At 46.1% G+C, this 19,174-nt stretch overlaps 2 long non-coding RNA genes across 2 annotated transcripts in view; both read right to left on the bottom strand.

The window, feature by feature from the left end:
- Positions 1–19,174, bottom strand: part of LOC116942925 (uncharacterized) — a 143,434-nt gene that overhangs the window by 24,669 nt on the left and 99,591 nt on the right. The window lies entirely within an intron of this gene.
- LOC142924741 (uncharacterized) overlaps positions 13,517–19,174 on the bottom strand; it is a 46,762-nt gene continuing 41,104 nt past the window's right edge. The window contains exon 2 of the long non-coding RNA XR_012941817.1: positions 13,517–15,608. This is a non-coding gene — a long non-coding RNA (uncharacterized LOC142924741). The remainder of the gene's footprint in view (positions 15,609–19,174) is intronic.

The following is a 19,174-nucleotide window of genomic DNA, read 5'->3' as shown; positions in this document are numbered from 1 at the left end:
TTACTGATGATACTCATGATGAGAGCTTTAACTGGGAATGCAACTCGGGCAGGTATGTTCATAACGGAGTGCACTCAACAATTCCCCACTGTTCTAGATTTGAAGCTTTCGTGACTGCAAGGATCCATACTCTTTGGTTCTATTCGGTAAAGTCACGTAGGTAACTACGTGACTTTACCGAATAGAACGTAGGTAACTACGTGACTTTACCGAATAGAACCAAAGAGTATAATTCCCCACTGCCCATGTCATGCTGCCATAACACTGTCTTGGAATAAAAAAAGTCTAACTGTGTATATTTTGACTATTATACACCTGCACATTAAGGTAAAATTTTAAGAAACTTCAAATGCTCTGTATATACATAGGCATGACTTTGTTATACACCTGCACATTAAGGTCAAATTTTAAGAAACTTCAAATGCTCTGTATATACATAGGCATGACTTTGTTTTCCCTAGAATACACATCCCACTCTTTTGTAAGGCATCTTACAATGAGATGAGGCTGCATTTAAGATGCTCCGTACAATCCAAATGGTTCCAATTGAAGACAGGTTTATTGGAAAATCTAAAGAAATGGGCAAAAATGTGTATCTCCTTTCAAGAATGTATCCTACTAATTAAATAAAAAGAAGACAAAGCTAAACGAGACAGATTGTATTTAATTACATTTATAGTCAAGAAGATAATATCAAGCAACGCGTACATCATCATATGGCACCAGTGGTAACCGTTAAAGAGAAACAATTCCTTAATCAACTAAGTGTTCACTGGGATAGGCCGAGCTGCCGACGAACGAATCACGAGCAATGTGCCCGATCACATCACATCACATCTCTCAAGCTAAGCAGTCTTGAGCCTGGATAGTTTTCGGATGGGTGACCACGATGCACCCTGGGTTGTCAGAGGCAGCCGTGGCGCCGTGCTCCGTGGAGGGAGAGTGCAGAGAAATCAATTTGTTGTACTGCAATTCTATGCTTCCACGTCAATGCTCCTCCATGTGTGCATTAGCCTGCACTGAGCGGCGTGGTTGAAGTATGGTCAGTGAACCCCCACGACCCTCGCGATATGGGGAGGCCGTCATCCGGCAGTGGAATTGACAAGGGTGCATCTCCAACAATTTCCATTTTCCGATTACCATTGGAGACACTGTGTGTCAGCGCTGTGTGACCTGTGAATGGTTCTCCGCATTTCCTGTGCCAGGTGTGGCGTGTGTAAGTGGATGTACATCACGGTGAACAATACCTTCATTGTGGCATTACTGTGAGTGGCTGCATGCATAATGCATGGACGGCACTAATAACCTCTTTGTTCAGCTTCAGGAGAAAGACACATTCGCCTATATTTCTTTCTGCTCATGCCCAATCGCTTTGTTGGTCATGATTACAACATTGCAAATACTTCACAGTCTTAATGGTAATTTACTAACGGCAATATTAGGTGTGGTGGGTGGTGGGTGGTGGGGGGGCACAGTGTTTAGCATGCTGCTCCGTGAAACACAGCAACCAAAAGTTTAATTTCCAGGCATAACCAACAATCAGCGGCAAATGTTATCTGAAATGGTCCTAGCCTCCGCTCTTTTACGATCCTTTACTGACCGGAATGGTGAAGTATGGTTAAACAAACCCCATGCCCTACTGACACGGCATGTGGATGCTCTCATACAGCAGTGGACTGACAAACGACCATACATTATTATTATAATCATTATTTAAATGCGAACATTTGCTGGGGAAGTTTCACTGTCGTTCTTATCGTCGTATACATCTGTACGGACGACGTTATTGAATGCAAACATTGTACACTGAATAACAGCATAATGGCTGGATCAGCTGGTGCAATGGTCAGTGCACTGCAAAATTAACCCTTGTGACCCGACCAGCTCGGATATCACTCCCGGGCTAACATTAGCCCGGGAGTGATATCCGAGCTGGTCCTCCCTCTCCATCTTAACCAGCCCTGCACTGCTAACCATAGTGAAGTATGGTCAAAACGACCCCCACTACCGACAAAGTTGCGGAAAGGCCTCCACCCAGCGGTGCATGAACTAGGGGGCGTTCAATTAATTGAATGATCTAATGGCGCATATTGTGGGGAACCTTCGTTGAAAGCTACACGAAAGGTGACGAGAGCACCTCTCTTTGAATCTTCACGAGTAGGGAACGTGTTGCTCGGCGGTGGAAAATAAGAGACAGCTGTCATTTTCATACTCTTACTGCTGTGCTTGGAGCACTAAAAGTCATTTGCCTTTTCTACGTAAAAATGTAACTTAACGATTTTTATTTTACCACGTAAGGCCCACTTGAGAGCCATATAGCTCTTTTTAACAAAGTGACCTGGCCATAAAATGACAGCTCAATGAAGTGGCTTATCACGTGGAAATGGAGCGCAGCCAAATACCAAAAATGCGTGTTGTTGTTTCTGAATGTGGAGGGAAAAACCGGAGGACCCGGAAAAAATCCACATCGAACCCACGACCTCCTGTATACCAGGCCAGGTAGTTAACGTCTCACCACCGTGGCAACCCCAAAATGCTTGGCGCCCCAAGCATTTTATAAAGTAATAAAATGCCAATATAGTATGTATTGCGAGTGTTTTTTTATATTCTATAGGATTTAAATAATATTCTGGTGAAAGAATAACATTAAAAGGAGCATATATTGAAAAGGTAAAGCAATTTTAAATGAACCGTGTCATTCCTATGTATTCTTTACTCACACCTCTTCGGTGCCACTATCTATTAAACTACTCCAGAACTCTTTCCACCGTTTCAATTTGATTCAATGTTTATTTATTACGTAAAAAAATCCCCTTTAGCCAGTTATCCAGCTAGTTTTGGTGGCAACGGCTGGCAGCCACTATTGTTGGGGGGTGAAAAGGAGTCCAGCCAGCAAACTCGAAGCATAGATTATTTTAATAGTAGTATACTGTTTGGTTCTTTCGGTAAAGTCACGTAGGTAAAACAACAATAATAAAAAATATAATTTTTATTCTTATTTTATTTTATTATTTTTCTACCTACGTGACTTTACCGAAATAACCAAAGAGTATGGATTCCTGCAGTCACGAAAGCTTCAAATCAAGCAGTATGATACATCTGCGTACGAAAAAAAAATCCATGAAAAAAATATATGAAAAAAATATAATTACAATTTTTCTAACCAAAAAATTGCGAGCATCTTGCGCCGTAGGTGCGAGCAGAATCGCAAAGCGGGGCCTGTTAAAGCGAGGGAACGGCGCGGGCAGAAATACCATCATCTCATCTCCTGTCCTGCCGCTTTTATTGCTCTCCATTACTTTGTGCGATGGTGAGAGGGTATGAGGGTAGAGGCTCGGAATGGGCTTTCGGAGGTAGGGCTCCGGACAATCTGGCAACGAGAGAGCCATCTCAACAATCAAAATTGAGGAAGGAGGCTGCGATTTTATTACTGCACCTTATTACTTTATTAAACATCCGTCAACTCTCCCGCTACAAGCTTTGAGCAGCGGGGAACACGGGATGGAGTCGGCGGAGGGACGGCACAATCGCGACGCGTCGTAAATTATGGGACCTCAAAGGGCTCTAATTGCCTTGGCTTCTACACCAGCTCAGAGCCACGATGATTCCATTCATCAAATACGTGACGAATATTTATTCGGGGAAGTGCACATTTTGTTAAATTTGAAGTACAGGTGTTCGAAGAAGATTTAGAGATAGAGGATGCGGCAAAAAGTAAAAATTAGAGTGAAAATATGGAAAAGCAAAACTGACAAAAAATATTCCGGTGCATATCAATTAAAGATGATCGGGAATAATTATTGCAGGATGCGCAAAGAGAGACAAATGTACAGAGTTGGAGAGATCAAAGTCAAAGCCTCTCGGTCCACCAGAAAGTTTTATTTTTTCGGGAACGAGGAATTATAAAATGTAAAAAAAAATGCAAATGTTACTTATGACTACAGATATCAAAAATATATATTTTGAAAGCCCTTTATAGGTAAGATGTGTGGACACTCGTGTATCTATAATCAAATTGTATCGTTGCTCTTAAAGGGTGCTGTGAAAACGCCTTCAAATCATTAACCCGGGTGAACCCCATTAAATAGTACAACAAGGAGACGAAAAATTACAAAGTGTGTGGGGCCGAGTATGTCGGTGTCTTCAATTAAAGCGGAGGATGCGTTGAGCTGATGAGATTAGGGCAACCGAGGGAACCCTAACTGGGGAACAATTTGGACACCGGGATGGATCAATAGGCTCTAAAATGGCTTGTTAAAACGTGTTTGACGAAGCAGTGATGAATCGGGATTTAATTGCCAACATTTGCCACCGAAAAATGTTGAAAGGCAATTGGAGAAACTCCCAGTGGATACGGCAAAAAAAAAAAATCTCCAAAAGATGACTTTGGGGACGCACTGTGCGTACGATGTTAAAACAGGTTTCATCGTCAGAAAGCGGGAAGTGATATTTTGCTTAAACGAATACTTTTCAAGAGATGGGGTATTTTTTAAAAAAACAAATTCTGCAGAGGCTAGTGAGACAGCAGGCTCTGACGAATGTCAAGCGATCACGTGAGGGAGCCCATTATGGCTGTTTGTGCCATCCTCTGGAAATGTCACTTTGCCAGCAAGCCACGTATTTTTTTACCGACTCTGTCGAGCCCACAACTCGCACAGAAAGTGACACACCATAATTTGCACTCCAGGTCGGTCACAAACGATGCACACTCTCTGCTATGCGGTTTACAGTAGTATGGCTTGGTTGGCATGGACCTCTGGTGCGAGGAATGAAATGGGGAAGCCCTGTTCAATCTTTCCCCTTCCTTGTAGGCTGCTGCCTTGCCCCCCCCCTTCAACCCAAAGGCCCTGGGTGCAGGTGCACTGCCTGCACACTCGATAGTCACGCCACTGGCTGATTTGAGCTGATTGTTTTCTTGCAGGCCGCTTCTGATACCACCGTACCTACAACCCAGGCTTCTACGTATGAGGTCCTTTTCAGTGGCCATTGGCACGTGATGTCAGTTAACGTGTGAATTAAACATTTACTAACATTGTCACTGGACTGTTAACTGTTGTAAGGAAGTGACGTATTGTTTTTGTTTTCCAATTTTAAGATATAACGCTGCACATATTAAATACTAGCGTTGCTCATTGGTTATGCTGCCCGTAAGTACAGTAGGGAGATTCGTTGTTGTTAGTTGGTAGGGATGAAGGTGGACTTTTGCCTGTTTTGAGTTCGGCTCTTTCAAAGGCCAATTCAAAACAAGCTCGCGTCTTTTACTTGAAATGCATGGTTGTCACACGCGATTTCAGGCGATGGCACAAACAGTACGTACAAACGTATGCATTGTTTAACTGTTGCAGCGACTTCTGGATGAGCTATATTTCTATTCACTTTTAACCCAGCCTTACCGGTGGCGGCACCGGTTTGTTTTGTTGTTGTTTTGTTGTTACATTCAACAACAAACAAAATCATGGCATCTTCTCGCACAACCGGAAAGCAGCCGTCGTGGCCACCAAGACGCGTTGCGCTTGCCTCGCGCGAATATCCGGGCGTTGCGACAAAGCAATTATTGCATTAAGAAATCACGCTGCTAGGCACAATGACGGTTCTGCTGGTCCCCCATCACATTAAATAAACGCTTGCGTGCTAAGGGGGTGTAAAGTTAATTGGGCGAGGAAGGGCTGTGTTGAAGTCACAGCTTGCTGCCTCGGCTTCAAATTGACACAGCTCCCAGAAAGAATGAAGGGGTGGGTGGGGGAAATCGCTTTTGCCTGCGCGTCTCGTGGCCTGGACCGGTTGTTACCTCTCTAATGCTTCACGGTTCAGTTCGCTGCTTAATAGTTGCTCAAGCACCACCGCATGTGCGCGCGCGTGTGTGTGTGTACGCGCGCCTGCCTGTAAAGAAAATAAATAAATGAACGAAGTGGGAGGGTGGGGGGGTGTGGAAACCGCAGTGGCAATTAAGTCCTAACCAAGTGGGGTTAATCACGTGTTACGCGCAACGGCAATCAAGCCGCTCCACGCCACCGCCACCCGCTCGCGCCGTAAAGCGTGACGTTACCGAGTTAATTAATAGACTTTCTCGACGGCGTAAAGTCCAAATTAAACACAAATTGGAAACGAAGGGTCGGGGGAGAGAAGTGAAGAGGGGGGGGAGAGATGGTCTTTCAAATTGAATGTAACAAAAAAAAATGAGGCACGCAGGAACGCACGCCAGCCAGCCAACGCGCACGCCTTCTCTGAAACTTGAAAGCCTCGACAAAGCACCGCCAAGCACAGCTTTGCGGTGCGTCTCCACTGAAACTTCGGCGTTCAATTATGTTGACTCCCCCCCCCACCCCTCCAACAAGGTGCTCATAAGGATTACTTCGCTTATCCGCTGAAAGATGTGGAGTGTATTTTTTTCGACGGGCCTACAAACCTATATAATGAAGAGGCTTAATAGTTGCCGGCTTTTGATAAAGAGCCGTGCGTGCGCGTGTGTTTATAAACCAGCGAGCAAGCCGCACCTACAACGGCCGAGTAAATTGTACCATAAGTCACTGGCGCAACTGCAATGCCCCTATTACGTTACATCGTGCGAAATTGTTTGAGCGCAAGAGGTTTGTGGATCGCGGTTCTGATGCATTTGCTTGCAACGCTTGTTGGGACGCAATTACCGTACTTGTGCGAGAACCACTGCGCTTGCGTTTACGAACGACGTGCATTCGTGTGCGAGCGCGTGTGTGTGTGTGTGCCTGCCTGCGTAACTGCATCGCAGGGGAGAACAAAAGCGTCTTATTTGAAGGTCAGGGTGGTGGTATGGGGGGGTGGGGGGAGATATTTGGAGCAACAAAATTACATGCACAGCTCATCCAGGAGCCGATTTGTATTGGAATACAAACAAGGGCGGGGATGGATCGGTGGCGCGGCGGTAAGCGCACTGCGTTATTTACCAGGCGAAAACGGGTTCGATTTGCAAGCCACGGCCAACGCGAGTGGCGAGCGATATCTGCTCCGAACCCTGAGGCTCCCAACCCCTGTCACCAACACGCACTTATTATAATTTAATCTGCAGACGAGGCACTACGACGCACCGAGCGACATTTAAGTCGGCGCTCATTCTGAATAAGCACGCTTAAGCCTTCCGCTGCAAGTGGGGGGGTGGGTGGGGGGGGGGCTTTTTGGAGGGGCTAAAAAAATAAAGAGAAAAGCCACATGCCCTGCTCCACGCCGCACACCTGACGTGTCCCAGGTGGTGACTGCGCAGCCACGGAGGCCGTGGGGGGAGGGGGGCAAGAGAAAGCGACAAGGTGCAAGGTGGCAGGCAAAGGCACCCGGAGCGAGCGAGCGAGCGTGCAGGCAGGCGGGCAGGCGGGCGGGCGGGCAGGCGGGCGGGCAGGTCCCGTGGGGGGTGAAGGGGTTACCGGCAGGTGCGGCGGCGGTGGCGTGCGGCGCTCGGCCACAAGCCGTCGCAAAGTGTGAGCAGCAAGCAAGCAGCAGCAGCTGCGGAGCTGAACCCTGGCAATTAGAGCAGGGCAGAGGGGAGGTAGGGAAGGCAGCCTCTCTGTGTGTAGGGAAGGGGGGGGAGCGTACGGGTGGAAGGTTTCCCCAGAAGCACCGCGGGGCGCGTCAGGCGACGCGCCATTTGCTCAGAGTGGTGGGACGTCTGGCAGTGCCGGGGATGAGCTGCTGGTGCGCGTGCACGTGTGTGTGTGCGCGCGTGCACGTGTGTGCGTGAGCGCGCGCGCACTCTGGAGCGATGGGCTAACGCTCCGTTAGACGGCCGTTTCTGTTAAACTGCAAATTGAGTGGAAATAAAAAGGATTGAGGAAAGATCAATAATACACGGCGCGCGTTTGAGGTGGCCCTAATGACGCGGCTCCTGTTTGTCTTTTTTTTTGCCACCCCCAAATGGATTTTTAAACGGTTTGTTTGGAATAAGGGAAATGAGAAGTGTTTGGGGGCGTTTTATTAAAAGCCATTACGTACATTTCACCGTGCAACTTTGCTCTGAAATGTCTCAAACATCGCTGTTAGGAAAATGTAAAAAAAAAAATCATGCGAATTGGAAACATCTCCAATTATTAAACTGTTTCTGCTCCTGTTAACAACAGTTACAAAAAAATAATAATCCAAAGCAACTCTAAAAAAATGTTAAGTTGCGGTTTTACGTTGCAATTTGGTTTTTGTTTTGACTTTCGATCGGTTACGCTCATTTACCTCCTGTGGCAACGCTGCAGTCATGTAACCTCGTGCGTTCGGGTAATGGTGAAAGCATGGTTCAAAATAGGATGTTTTTAATGGATAAAAGTCCAGGCGTCAGAGTGACATTCGGCGAACTTAGGTATGGATTCTCCGGGGTGTAAATTGTTAACACGTTCGACCTGCAAAACCAGAGGGCGGCTCGTTCGTTCCTTTCTCCTGGCGCGGCAGTTGAAACAATGGGGCAAGTTTCTTAAATTACCCAGCTCACTACAGCACCGCTTTTGTCCACCCAGCAGTATGAATGGGCACACCGCAGCCAGTCAATCGGCATGTCGCGTGTGGCAGGGGTATTGGGTGTTGTACTCCCATTACTCTCAAGACGTCTGGCCAGCGTTGAAGAGTAGACCAAAATACTCCCTGGAAAGGTTGTCTGGAGCCAGCAGTGTCTTGAGCAGGAAATTGCAAGGACGACCTTTACCAACTCTTGAGCTGAAGGCACTTTTAGCGGATGGCAATGGGTGGCCAATTGCACACTGCATTGGCGTGACAAACTCCACTCGGAGGTATACGCATTAGCATTGCACATGTGAGCGCTCAGTGTCATCTCACGACAGGGGACGCAGACGTAGAGAAGACAGACGTAAAGTTGACAGATGGAGGCCCACAAAAAATATAAAGGTGGGTGGAAGTGGGAAGGAGGAGAGCAAGGGAGAGGGTCACGCTGAGAAGAGGGCGAAAGGAGACAACGGAGTGAAGTGGAAAACTCAAAACAACGGGGCGAGGCGGAAGTGGGAAGGATGAGCGCTAAGGGGAGGGTCAGACTGAGAAGAGGACGAAAGGAGACTGGGCGAAAAACTCATGGCGCATGAGCAAAATTGAAGTCGACGCGAGGAAAGGCCGACACGCGGCTGTCAGGCGGAGCTGACGCGAGGCGCGGTGCCATCGCCGAACCGGGGGGAGGGCGTGAGAGCTGTCGACAGATGCTGCTCCGTCAGGAAGAGCCGCGAACACAAAAATTCAAGCCGCGATGCAGCGACGCCGCGATGATGATAAAATAAAACTTGGCAAGCGCACGAGCGCGCGATTGAGCAGCAGAGATCGGGGCAGTCGCGAAGGGGGAGTTTTTTCCCGCATGTAAAGTTTGCTTAGAACTCGATGTTTACGGGATGCTGTTGTCTTAACTAATTGGATGCATTCTGAACAAAAAAATAATCCATCCGATTTTGTATGTAATCTAAAATGAGTTAGTGTTTGGAGGAAAGTCCAAATTGTTTGCAACGTTTGTGTTTGCGGTCGCAGTCTCTCTCCGACTACCTGTGGGTGGATTATTAACCGATATTAATGAGCTGCTCCTCACTCATCGCGGGCCAGTAAATCGGTGCCCACGAGCGCGCCACGTGACCCCAAAGCACGGCACATTCTACGCCTTTACGCCACTTTCACGCAGGTCAACAATGAACACGTTTAGTCGCCAAAACGTGTCTATATTTTGCATCATCCGTGCTCTTGGTTTATCTGGGCCAGCCCTTCCCCCGTTTTCCCGGATATTAACCGAGACTTCACCGTAAATGGTGAAGTCGGCCAAAATTTATTTTCTGTGGAAATACCGAAATCCATGTCGACTGTACATTATGAGATTGAATGTAACAAACAAAAATGACTTGAAGAAAGCTACTGATGAATTAAGTAATGCATATGTGATATCACAAACCAGGAGCAAGAAAAAAAAGACCACACTCGTACGTGACCTCAGTTTGAAAGAGTTTTCCGTATTGTAAGATAAATGATCTCAAACTGTGCCTGGAGCATATCTAATTCTCCCGGCGAAAGGAGGCACCTTCAAAAATACAGAACAATGTCAAAAAACTGTAAACGCATACAAAACAGTAGGCATGGCTGACTATTAAATTGATTAAGTAAAAGTAATTAGGCACGCTTCACGTCTTAAACTCTGCTCATCGTCTCAACCAAAGAACGTGTTGGAGAATTGTACTAAAACCAGGCCCAATTCAGATCGCTAGATCAGCCGGAATGCACTCGACGATCTCTTCAGATCTCTGCAGCTCAAACTAAACTGAACTAATTTTATTTTACCACGTAAGGCCCACTGAGCTATGTAGTTATTTTTCAAGCAGCGACCTGGCCACAAATGATAGCTCAACAAAGTGGCTTATCATGTGGACATTTATAGCAGCCAAAAACTGTAAACGCATGTTTCTAAAGGTGGGGAGGGGGAAACTGGAGGATCCGGAGAATAATCAATGCGACCACGGGGAGGGAGACAAAATATGCAGGCGTCGGGGTTGGGATCGAACCCACGTCCTCCTGTATACCAGGTAAACTAGTGAGCATATCGCTATGGCGCCCCAGCTTAAGCAGGCTTCAGTCAGGATAGTGCTTGGATGGGTGACCGCCATGCGTGACAAGTCGTTATAGGCTGCTGTGGGGCTACATCGTGGGCGGCGGAGTGCAGTGGGAACATATACATTGTTGTACTGTACTTCTATGCTTCACCATCCTTCGCCGACCGGCACAGTGAAGTATTTTCACGTAACCGCGACAACCCCGCACGGCATTGGGGAGACCCTCGTCCGGATAGTGGATTGACACAAAGGGTGACCTGGACACGCGCACGTGTCATTCCGAGCGGCTGAAACAACAACAACAACAAACAGCGAGGAGGAGGAGAAGTAGGGGCGAGAACGCCTTCGCCCGTTTCCGCCGTCTTCTCTACAACGGTGGCCGCGATTGCCCCGAGAGGGCCGCACTGGCAGGGCGGGGCGGCTCGGGCGGTCACGGCGAAAGGCTCGCGCCGCTACCGTCACGGGTCACGGGTCACAGGTCATCGACCCGTGGCCGCCGAAGACGAGCGGCCGCTCCTGTGCAACTCAATTCGCGCGGCCGACCGTGGGTTCAAACGCCCTTCCGTGTTCCTAAAACGGCAGCGCTTCTTGTCTCGCACGCCGACGAAGGGCTCCCGTATGAGGGCATCGTTACATGCAGACGGGCCTCCGGGCAGTGCCGAAGGTGCTATAATTTAGACATGTCGAGGCTGAGTGCTTTCTAAAGCCGCGGAGTTATGCGGATCTTTTTTCGCTCCCGTGCTCACGGCCGCGTCTTTCCAAGCGGCGGATTGATCTTTAAAAAAAATATATATTTGTTCGGGGCATCACGTTGCTGCGCTGTCCATTGTTCATTAAACGTTGATATGTTGTGGTTAGGGTTTAGGGTTGGGGTGCTGGGTTATGTGATTATTTAAGTTTTTAAGTGTATAAACTTGTAATAAGAATGGAAATCAATCTTATAATGTTGCAGGGCCCCATAGTTACGATAGAGTGCTCTTATTAAGAACATCTGGTAACCCAGCAGAATTTGTTAAACAAACTTGACTCTGCTTATCCAAAACCAGAAACCAGTCCAGAGTTTGCCTACTTAAACAAATGCTGCAGAATTATATTTTTCTGGAAAGCCAATAAGCCAATGGAATAAATGCATTTTCTATTTATACGTCGACACACAACAACACGAGGTTTTGCTTACAAGTACATGGTTATTTACATTGTTGGTTATTCCACTAATAAAATAACACTAAAATAGTTGGTAGAAAAAAAACACCACATCAATTGCCATGTGTGCCGCTGGACGGGAGGTGACAGTGCAGGGCTTGGTGACACTTTCGGCGTCGTCAGTTGCATCACGCAAGGCGTGGCTTATAGGGGGTTTCATGCCTTTAGGAGGCAGGATGTAGAGAGGCCTGTTATTTTTAGAGGGTCCAAGTAATTTACAATTTTAGAAAATGAATCAACTTCTTGTGCAGATGTCTTCGTCACATTCTGGGCCAATGCGGGAGTGATTGTTGTGAAAGTTTTCACACCCTCCAGGGCGTAATTTCTCACTTTTTTCCTTGTTGCTGGTAAACTCGGGTAGATTGTCGACTAGTAGTCACAGCCATAGCAAGATCTATTACTAGATGTGGTGTGTTAGGGCCAATTGGAGATTAGGGTAAACACGCAACTTGGCCAGTCACAGCCGTAGAGGTATACAGGATGTGGTGTGCTGGGTTTAGTCATAGTTTCCGGGTCACCAATCTGGACAGGACCGACCGAACTTAGGCCCTGCGCATCATGATTTGAGTTGAGTGCTTCAAAATGCCATGAAAGATTCCCAAACTCCAGTCCTCGCTGACCCCCCGACCCACCACCACGCTTATACGTATATCCGCGTTTACCAATTTACTCTTCCCCACTCACACTGCACGCGCCCGATGATTGTTAAACACGTCCCATGTGACGCGCTAAGCGACTAACGCTGTCTGCGTAACGTGCTTTTTTGTGTTTAGTTTGTTGTCCTTCCCCCGCACCTCCGATTACCATGGTGGGAAACGTATGGTGCAAAAGATGTTCAACATACATATAGCTAACCTAGTCGTGCAACTCCGAGAGTATAAAAAAGGCTCTGGTTTGGATGGAAATACAAATGCGAGGGCCTTCCTGAGCCAGTTACAGCTCCACTAGGTGGCACTGCCTAATTATACACTATACAACATCACCTCGTTATCAATTGCCACACAAACCCGCTGAAACTCTGCCATATCTAGCTAAACAAATATCTAATCAAGCAAATAGTGTGCATATAACGAGCTATATTCACAAGTTTAGCTAACATGTAGGACAAATACATTAAAAAGTAAGTTTCAAACTAAGTGAGTCTGGAATGGAGGTGGAAAACAATTAAATAAAATGGCCCAGTGTTCGGGAATAATCGGTCACGGAAAGAAATACGCCCAAACTCTAGAGGGCCTTCCGTCAGTGCTCCATGGCTCACTTAAACTGCGCGAAAAGGTCATTTAAAAAGCACAGTGAGCAGTGATGGATAGGCTGTGCTGCATTATTTAACACCCAAACCTGCATTGAGAACGGCAGACTAATGAAACCTTTAAAAATCCTGACACTAATAAATAGCACGCACCCCCTTCCGCTAAACAACGGGCATCAGTACGGTCAGCTAAACAGCGTGGAGGGGGGCACTGGGTGGCGGGAAGGTTGTGGGGGGCCCGCAGGTCGTTGTGTCGGAGAGATTGCCTCGAGAAGCAATGAACACCTGGCGGGTGGGTCGCGAAATCAGATTCCACCGTGGCCCTGCGTGATAGAAGGACCTTTTTTGCAGCTACCGCTTGCAGGCGCTTCCAGCCGATTGGTGGAGGCATTCATCCAGCAGTGGACTGGCCATGGCTGATGACGTCGATGGATGATGATGAAGATGATGGTGCGCACATTGGCCTGAAGGGTGCGATCGAGCTGGCACGGAAATGAGAATGTTTACGCATTATTGGCACGCACGCGCATTGAGCCCAGATGAGTTTTATTTTGAAAACACGTTGTTATTATTATGGGGTCTGTTCTTGACGTCTGTGGCGTGGCTGAAAAACTAAACAGAGTCGTTAAGAGAATAGAGCTACGTACAGCAGGATGGGTCACGATAAAATGCTTTTACCAGCGTACAACGCGACGCGCAAGACAGCGAGATTAGAATGGCGATTGCAGTGCGCCGTGACAAACAAAACAATACGATATTAAAACAACTGGTGCATCATAATTAATGAACAACTGCTAAACTATGTTTTTTTGTGGGGTGCGGAGCTTGGTGGCAAGCATGTATCGAGAGCTTGGTGGGGATAACAGACGAGTTGAAATCGAGTGGAGTTATTTTACAAATGTATACGCATCTCTAACGTTCACGAAATTCTGCGGGTGATGAACGGTGGCTGACACTTTGCTGTAAAGTTCTGGGCCACGACGCGCTTATGTAACCCAAAATTGACCGTGAGATATGAACCTCCGACAGCTTCGCGTCGCCGTTCGTGCTCCATCCCGTTGTACGACCGTGCGGCTGCGGACACAGAGCTCATGAGTCTCCAAACATGAATCTCCCACGCACACAAGTATCGTGCCACGATTGCCATTTCTTAAGAGACACAGATTCCCTTTCTCTTCCGGTTTGTGAATGGTTCAAGCAGGTACGATGCGACATGAGGGATTCATCTTCTTTGGTTCTTTCGGTAAAGTCACGTAGAATAAGAAGTAAATAATAAATTGATAAAATAAAATGACACAATAAAATTATCACGACGTTTCGGCCACGACACAAGCGGCTTTCATCAGGTGAAGGGACGAGACTGTCTGGAGGACAGCGCTGGAGCGAACACAGCCAAGCCCAGACCGCGACCTTTAAGCTGTGTTAGAAGAAACAGAGCCCCTTGACAAAGGAATTAGCATAGAATTTAGCATTGAAATAGCTGAGTGATTAGCTTGTGACTGGTCACAGAAATGGCTATGTTAAAGTTAAAGCCTACACATCCACAGAGGCACCTAGTACAAATCATGAGGGATACAGCAAACCCAGTAGTACAGGTCAGTAGTTTTAGTTTCACATGTGTTCAAATGTTAACGAATCTGTAGGTAGGTTTGACCTGATCCATACAACGCCGTCGTATTCATCATCGAATCTATCCACTGCTGAATGACGGCCTCCCTAAGTCGGTCACCATCTCTCAAGGTCACACGATGCAGAATCCCGCGCAGCATGCGACCCGATTCCGTCGCTTTGTCGCTGTTGTGGATGTCCTCTCGGGGCGCGTTCCTTCCTTTGGCTGTCGTTCATCTCGACCGCCGAGGCCATCATCACTTCCCCGCGACGTGTCCGGCTCAAGCTCGCTTGGCCACGCCTGACGGACAATGTGATGCTTCCAACTTGTGTATATTCTGTTATCCATGCATTCCTCTGCTCTGTTTCTCAGCGTAATTCCGAGCGTGCACCTCTCGGTGATCCTCTGTGCACTTTTCAGCTTTTGTTCCACTCTCTCTGTCAGTCTCCATATCCAGATGTTCATGGCAGAAAACAGGTCGTTCAAAAAAACAATAATGGTCTTCGATGGTGCAGGCGTACATTGACATTTGTGATTTTTTTGGTTTTTACATTTGAAAACGTTGATGCGTGCATTTTAATTGTCTTAGCGTTTGTTAGATGTTCATCGTCCATTGGCAATAAAGCTGCTCCTATGTCAATGAGAATATATTCATTTTCCACATTTCTTAAAATGTCCTCGAAGAAGAACCATTTCCCTGAACATTGGCATACTTATATTCATATCACATACATGAGCGTTAATGATAAATGTGGTGATTTTTGTTATTTTTTAAAATTGTTCAATTTAGCATCTAAATGCAACCAAATCAAAAGATGCGTATTGAACGGTGAGCATATTTGTTTAATGGGACGATATAGCAGGGTCCACATGAATGGTTGTCAGAAGGAGTTCTGTGATATCCACTTTCGTGGGCCGTTGTATAACACAACGAAGGGTTGCACTGCTTTGCAGGAGATCCCAAGGGATTCTTCGTCTCATCACGTGACTCCGATAGCACGTTGGAATTAAACTGGGGAAAGCAGACAACAAAACTCAGGTCACGTTCTATCGTGTTTCGTGTTTACACGAGACATCTTTGAAAAAGAGCTTTATAGCTCATCAGATTCCTCCAGTATCAATAACGATTCTGATTCTGCCTACTGAGGAGTAAAATAACTTGAATTTACCCCAGCATAACAAAGAAATTTGGTTTAACCACATGTCAGTGTGCAAAAGTGTCTCGAGATGCCCTATTGCCTCGATAAGGTTGACGTCTTGCTGAGTGGGCAGGGTCAAGTGTACAGTGCGCCTTTTGGCGTCATCTGGTCGAACACCATATGAGACTAGGCTCTAAGAAAAGCTGTCTCTGGTGTGGACCAATCAGTTTCAAGGACATTGCATAAATGATCAGAGTATTGCTTTTTCTTTGCATTTGACTGCAAGTGCTGTGGTCAATGTAAACATGATTCCTTGCAAAAGGTGTCAGATTTGTTGCCAGAAAAAAGGAGAAAAACCCTATTAGTATATTTTGGTACTGGCAAAGGAGGCCTCATGATGAAGTACAGTAGTTATCGCATAGGTTTATCTGTGTACAGTACGTACAATCGTATACATTTGTGCGCACGTGAAAATATGTTTGTGCCCGGTGTGTACATTTGGCCAATTCCGCAGTAACGGAATTACAGCACGTGACCAGCAACCTGAAAAATCACAACAGTTAGCAGAAGCATAATTTGTTTTCACGAAAAAATATAGCTTCTAAATGTTCTGCAACAGCAGGTTAGCGGCATACATTAGCAAACGTCCATTTATTCGCGGTGTGGTATATGCCCGTAGGACTACCCATATCTATGCGTTGCATTACAATGGCGAAGAATGTCGGATAGACAAGACTGCTGATGGAGTGAGAGCCATGGGTAGGAACACGGCCAACAGGACGACCACCCTGAAGAGGGAGCAGTTCACGTGCAGGAGTGAGATGGATTGTCAAGGATGGAAATGGTGGTGAAGAGGCCTTTATCCAGCAGTGGTTAGACATTGGCCGAAAATTACGATTATGCATAAATAATGTAAACTATATTTTATATTCTTGGTTTTTTCGGCAAAGTCACGTAGAAGGGAAATAATTAAATAATAAAAATGAAACACAATATAATAAAATTCTCACGACGTTTCGGCCACAACGCAAGCAGCCGTCCTCAGGTGAAGAAACATAGCTGTCGGAAAGACAGCGCTCCAATGAACACTGCTAAGCTTGGCAGCGTCTTTTAAGCTGGGTGGGAGGAGGAGAGAGCCTTCACAAAGGAATTTACATATCAACAGAGGAATTTAGCATATTGATGACAAATGCAGATATGGGGTTAGTCACTCCTTGCGGAATGTGTAGGTGGTGGGTTGTCCCAAAGTCAGATATGACTTTAGTCAGATATGACTTTGGGACAACCCACCCCAGAACCAAGAATATGAAAGCTTTAAATCGAAGCAATATTTTACTGACCGTTTATAGTAGTCATTTTTAAACAACTTTTTGTAGTTACTCGTGTGCATTTATATATATGCATATATGCCATATCAACCAAAATATACATCTTTATGAATTCACACATGCAAAGACAAACACAAAAATCTCCCATATATCCTAGACATATAGCAAGTGCTGTTAGCGAGAGCCTATTGAGGAATGAATGGTGTGGCCAACACATACAGACACAAGGACAACATATAAAGACAAAGATTCCCCGTATAGCCTGTAACAGACTGTTTGGGCAAGTGCTGTTAGCGAGCACCTATGTAGGCCGGCACGGCACGCGAGGGGGTGGGTGGCCAGCACCACGCCCGGTCGCCTTTGTCTCTATAGTCGCGATATGCACACACCGCATCAGGTACTCAATTTGAGACCGAGTCGACTAACTGTAAAAAAAAACAAGTTTGGCAGCATTCCTCTCTCTCCTTACAAGTTTTTAGTCAAATAAGTCTGACTCAGAGGTGTGAATTAAATCATATTTCCGTTGATATATGGCCAGTAAATAATGTACAGGTGTTTTATTGCTGCTGAAAGGCACTAAAAGGAAATGTGAGGCAGAGATCTGCAAGTAACGGTGCACGGCAGCCACCGTGCCAGAGATGGACCCGTAATTCTAAGTTTTAGGCAGACACCTAATTGCACGCACACGCGCGTGTTGGGTTCTCACGGGCCGGGGAGGAAAAAATAAATCTAAGAAAACATCGCACGAGCAGTGTTACTGCATGTGGCCTAGTTGGGACTAGGCCCGAGGCGATGCTATTCTTCCTGTTAAATATACATAGCAACGCAGCAGAGTGCTCTTTATACATGAACAAAGTGTTGCCAATTAATATTGAATGTTAAAGTGTTGCCCGTGAAGAGCAAAGTTGATCCATTTTGATGTTTTAAAACAAAAGGCACCATTGTTGTTATTGTTGTTGTTGCCACATATTTGGCGAAATATTTTTTGAAGCCCTATATTTTTTGCTTTTGAGCCCTTTTTTTGGGTTACTTTTAAGCAATATGCCATGTAAAGTGTACTCAAAATTTTCGTTCAGAGCATGGTTTTCCATAAAAAGAAAAAAAACCCAAGAAAATACCACAGCTCTGGCAGGTTGTTGGCAAATATAAGCGTTTCAAATTATTAAAAAGATAACTTATCGTCTACAACTGTTTATGGAGACATGTCGCGTTGAAACTATCTCCACTACTCCATGTCCGTCTGCTATGCGGTCAGGTCTAATTACATTTAAAGGGGAACAATCGGTAAATCTGGCTATAATAACTTAATTATAGAATGCTTTACTGACTGTAAATATTTTAAGGAGTATCTTGAATTAGATTGTGCAGCCATTTCCTTATCCTGTAGATTTACTTGCGGCGAGAAAGCAGACTACCGAGGGTATAACTATGGTTCGATTCCGCGATCAGTATAAATGCTCACGGTGCATGCATTCAATTGCATGTGTTACGCATTGATGCTTTTCGGCTTATGAAAATGGCACGCAGATGCCATGCTGCCGTTACATTTTGATGAATGGGGTGAAAAAGATTTGCAAACACAAGACGTAAAAAAGATAAAAACAACACAAACGAGATGATTAAAAAAAGTCTGACATGTTTAAAACGTATCACAACCCTGAATTGGAACAATTAATTGAATAAGTCGGTGGGGTGGGGGAGTGAACCATTACATTCTTATCAACCACTGTGTATCCACTGCTGGATGAAGCCCTCCCCAAACAGTCGCCGTCTCTCACGTTCTTACGGTGCGACATTCCATCGAGCACTTGCACACGAGATGATGTGTTTTTTTTTAATTGTTCCATCTCCGCGTTGTACGTGCAGTACTTATAAAGCCCAGGCGAAGTCCACCACGTATCCCACTGGCCATTCTTCCACCTTCCGGCCTTCCCATAGCCCTGTCAAGCACAGGTGATGTTTGTGCAAATCCACCGAGCTCACCGCCCCCCAAGGTACCGGATTACCGGCGCTTACCACCAACGCCCAAAGGTGGCACAGGATGGCGGAGCGTGCCATGCCCCAAGCACACAAAAGAATCCCCGAAGATCCCCTGTATAGCATTCGCAAGC

Source organism: Petromyzon marinus, chromosome 16, assembly GCF_048934315.1.
Source record: "Petromyzon marinus isolate PM22_M1 ecotype Great Lakes invasive population chromosome 16, UKy_Petmar_22M1.pri1.0, whole genome shotgun sequence".
Lineage (NCBI taxonomy): Eukaryota > Metazoa > Chordata > Hyperoartia > Petromyzontiformes > Petromyzontidae > Petromyzon > Petromyzon marinus.
The sequence above is the reverse complement of the archived record's forward strand: the minus strand, read 5'-3'. Positions and strand labels throughout refer to the sequence as shown.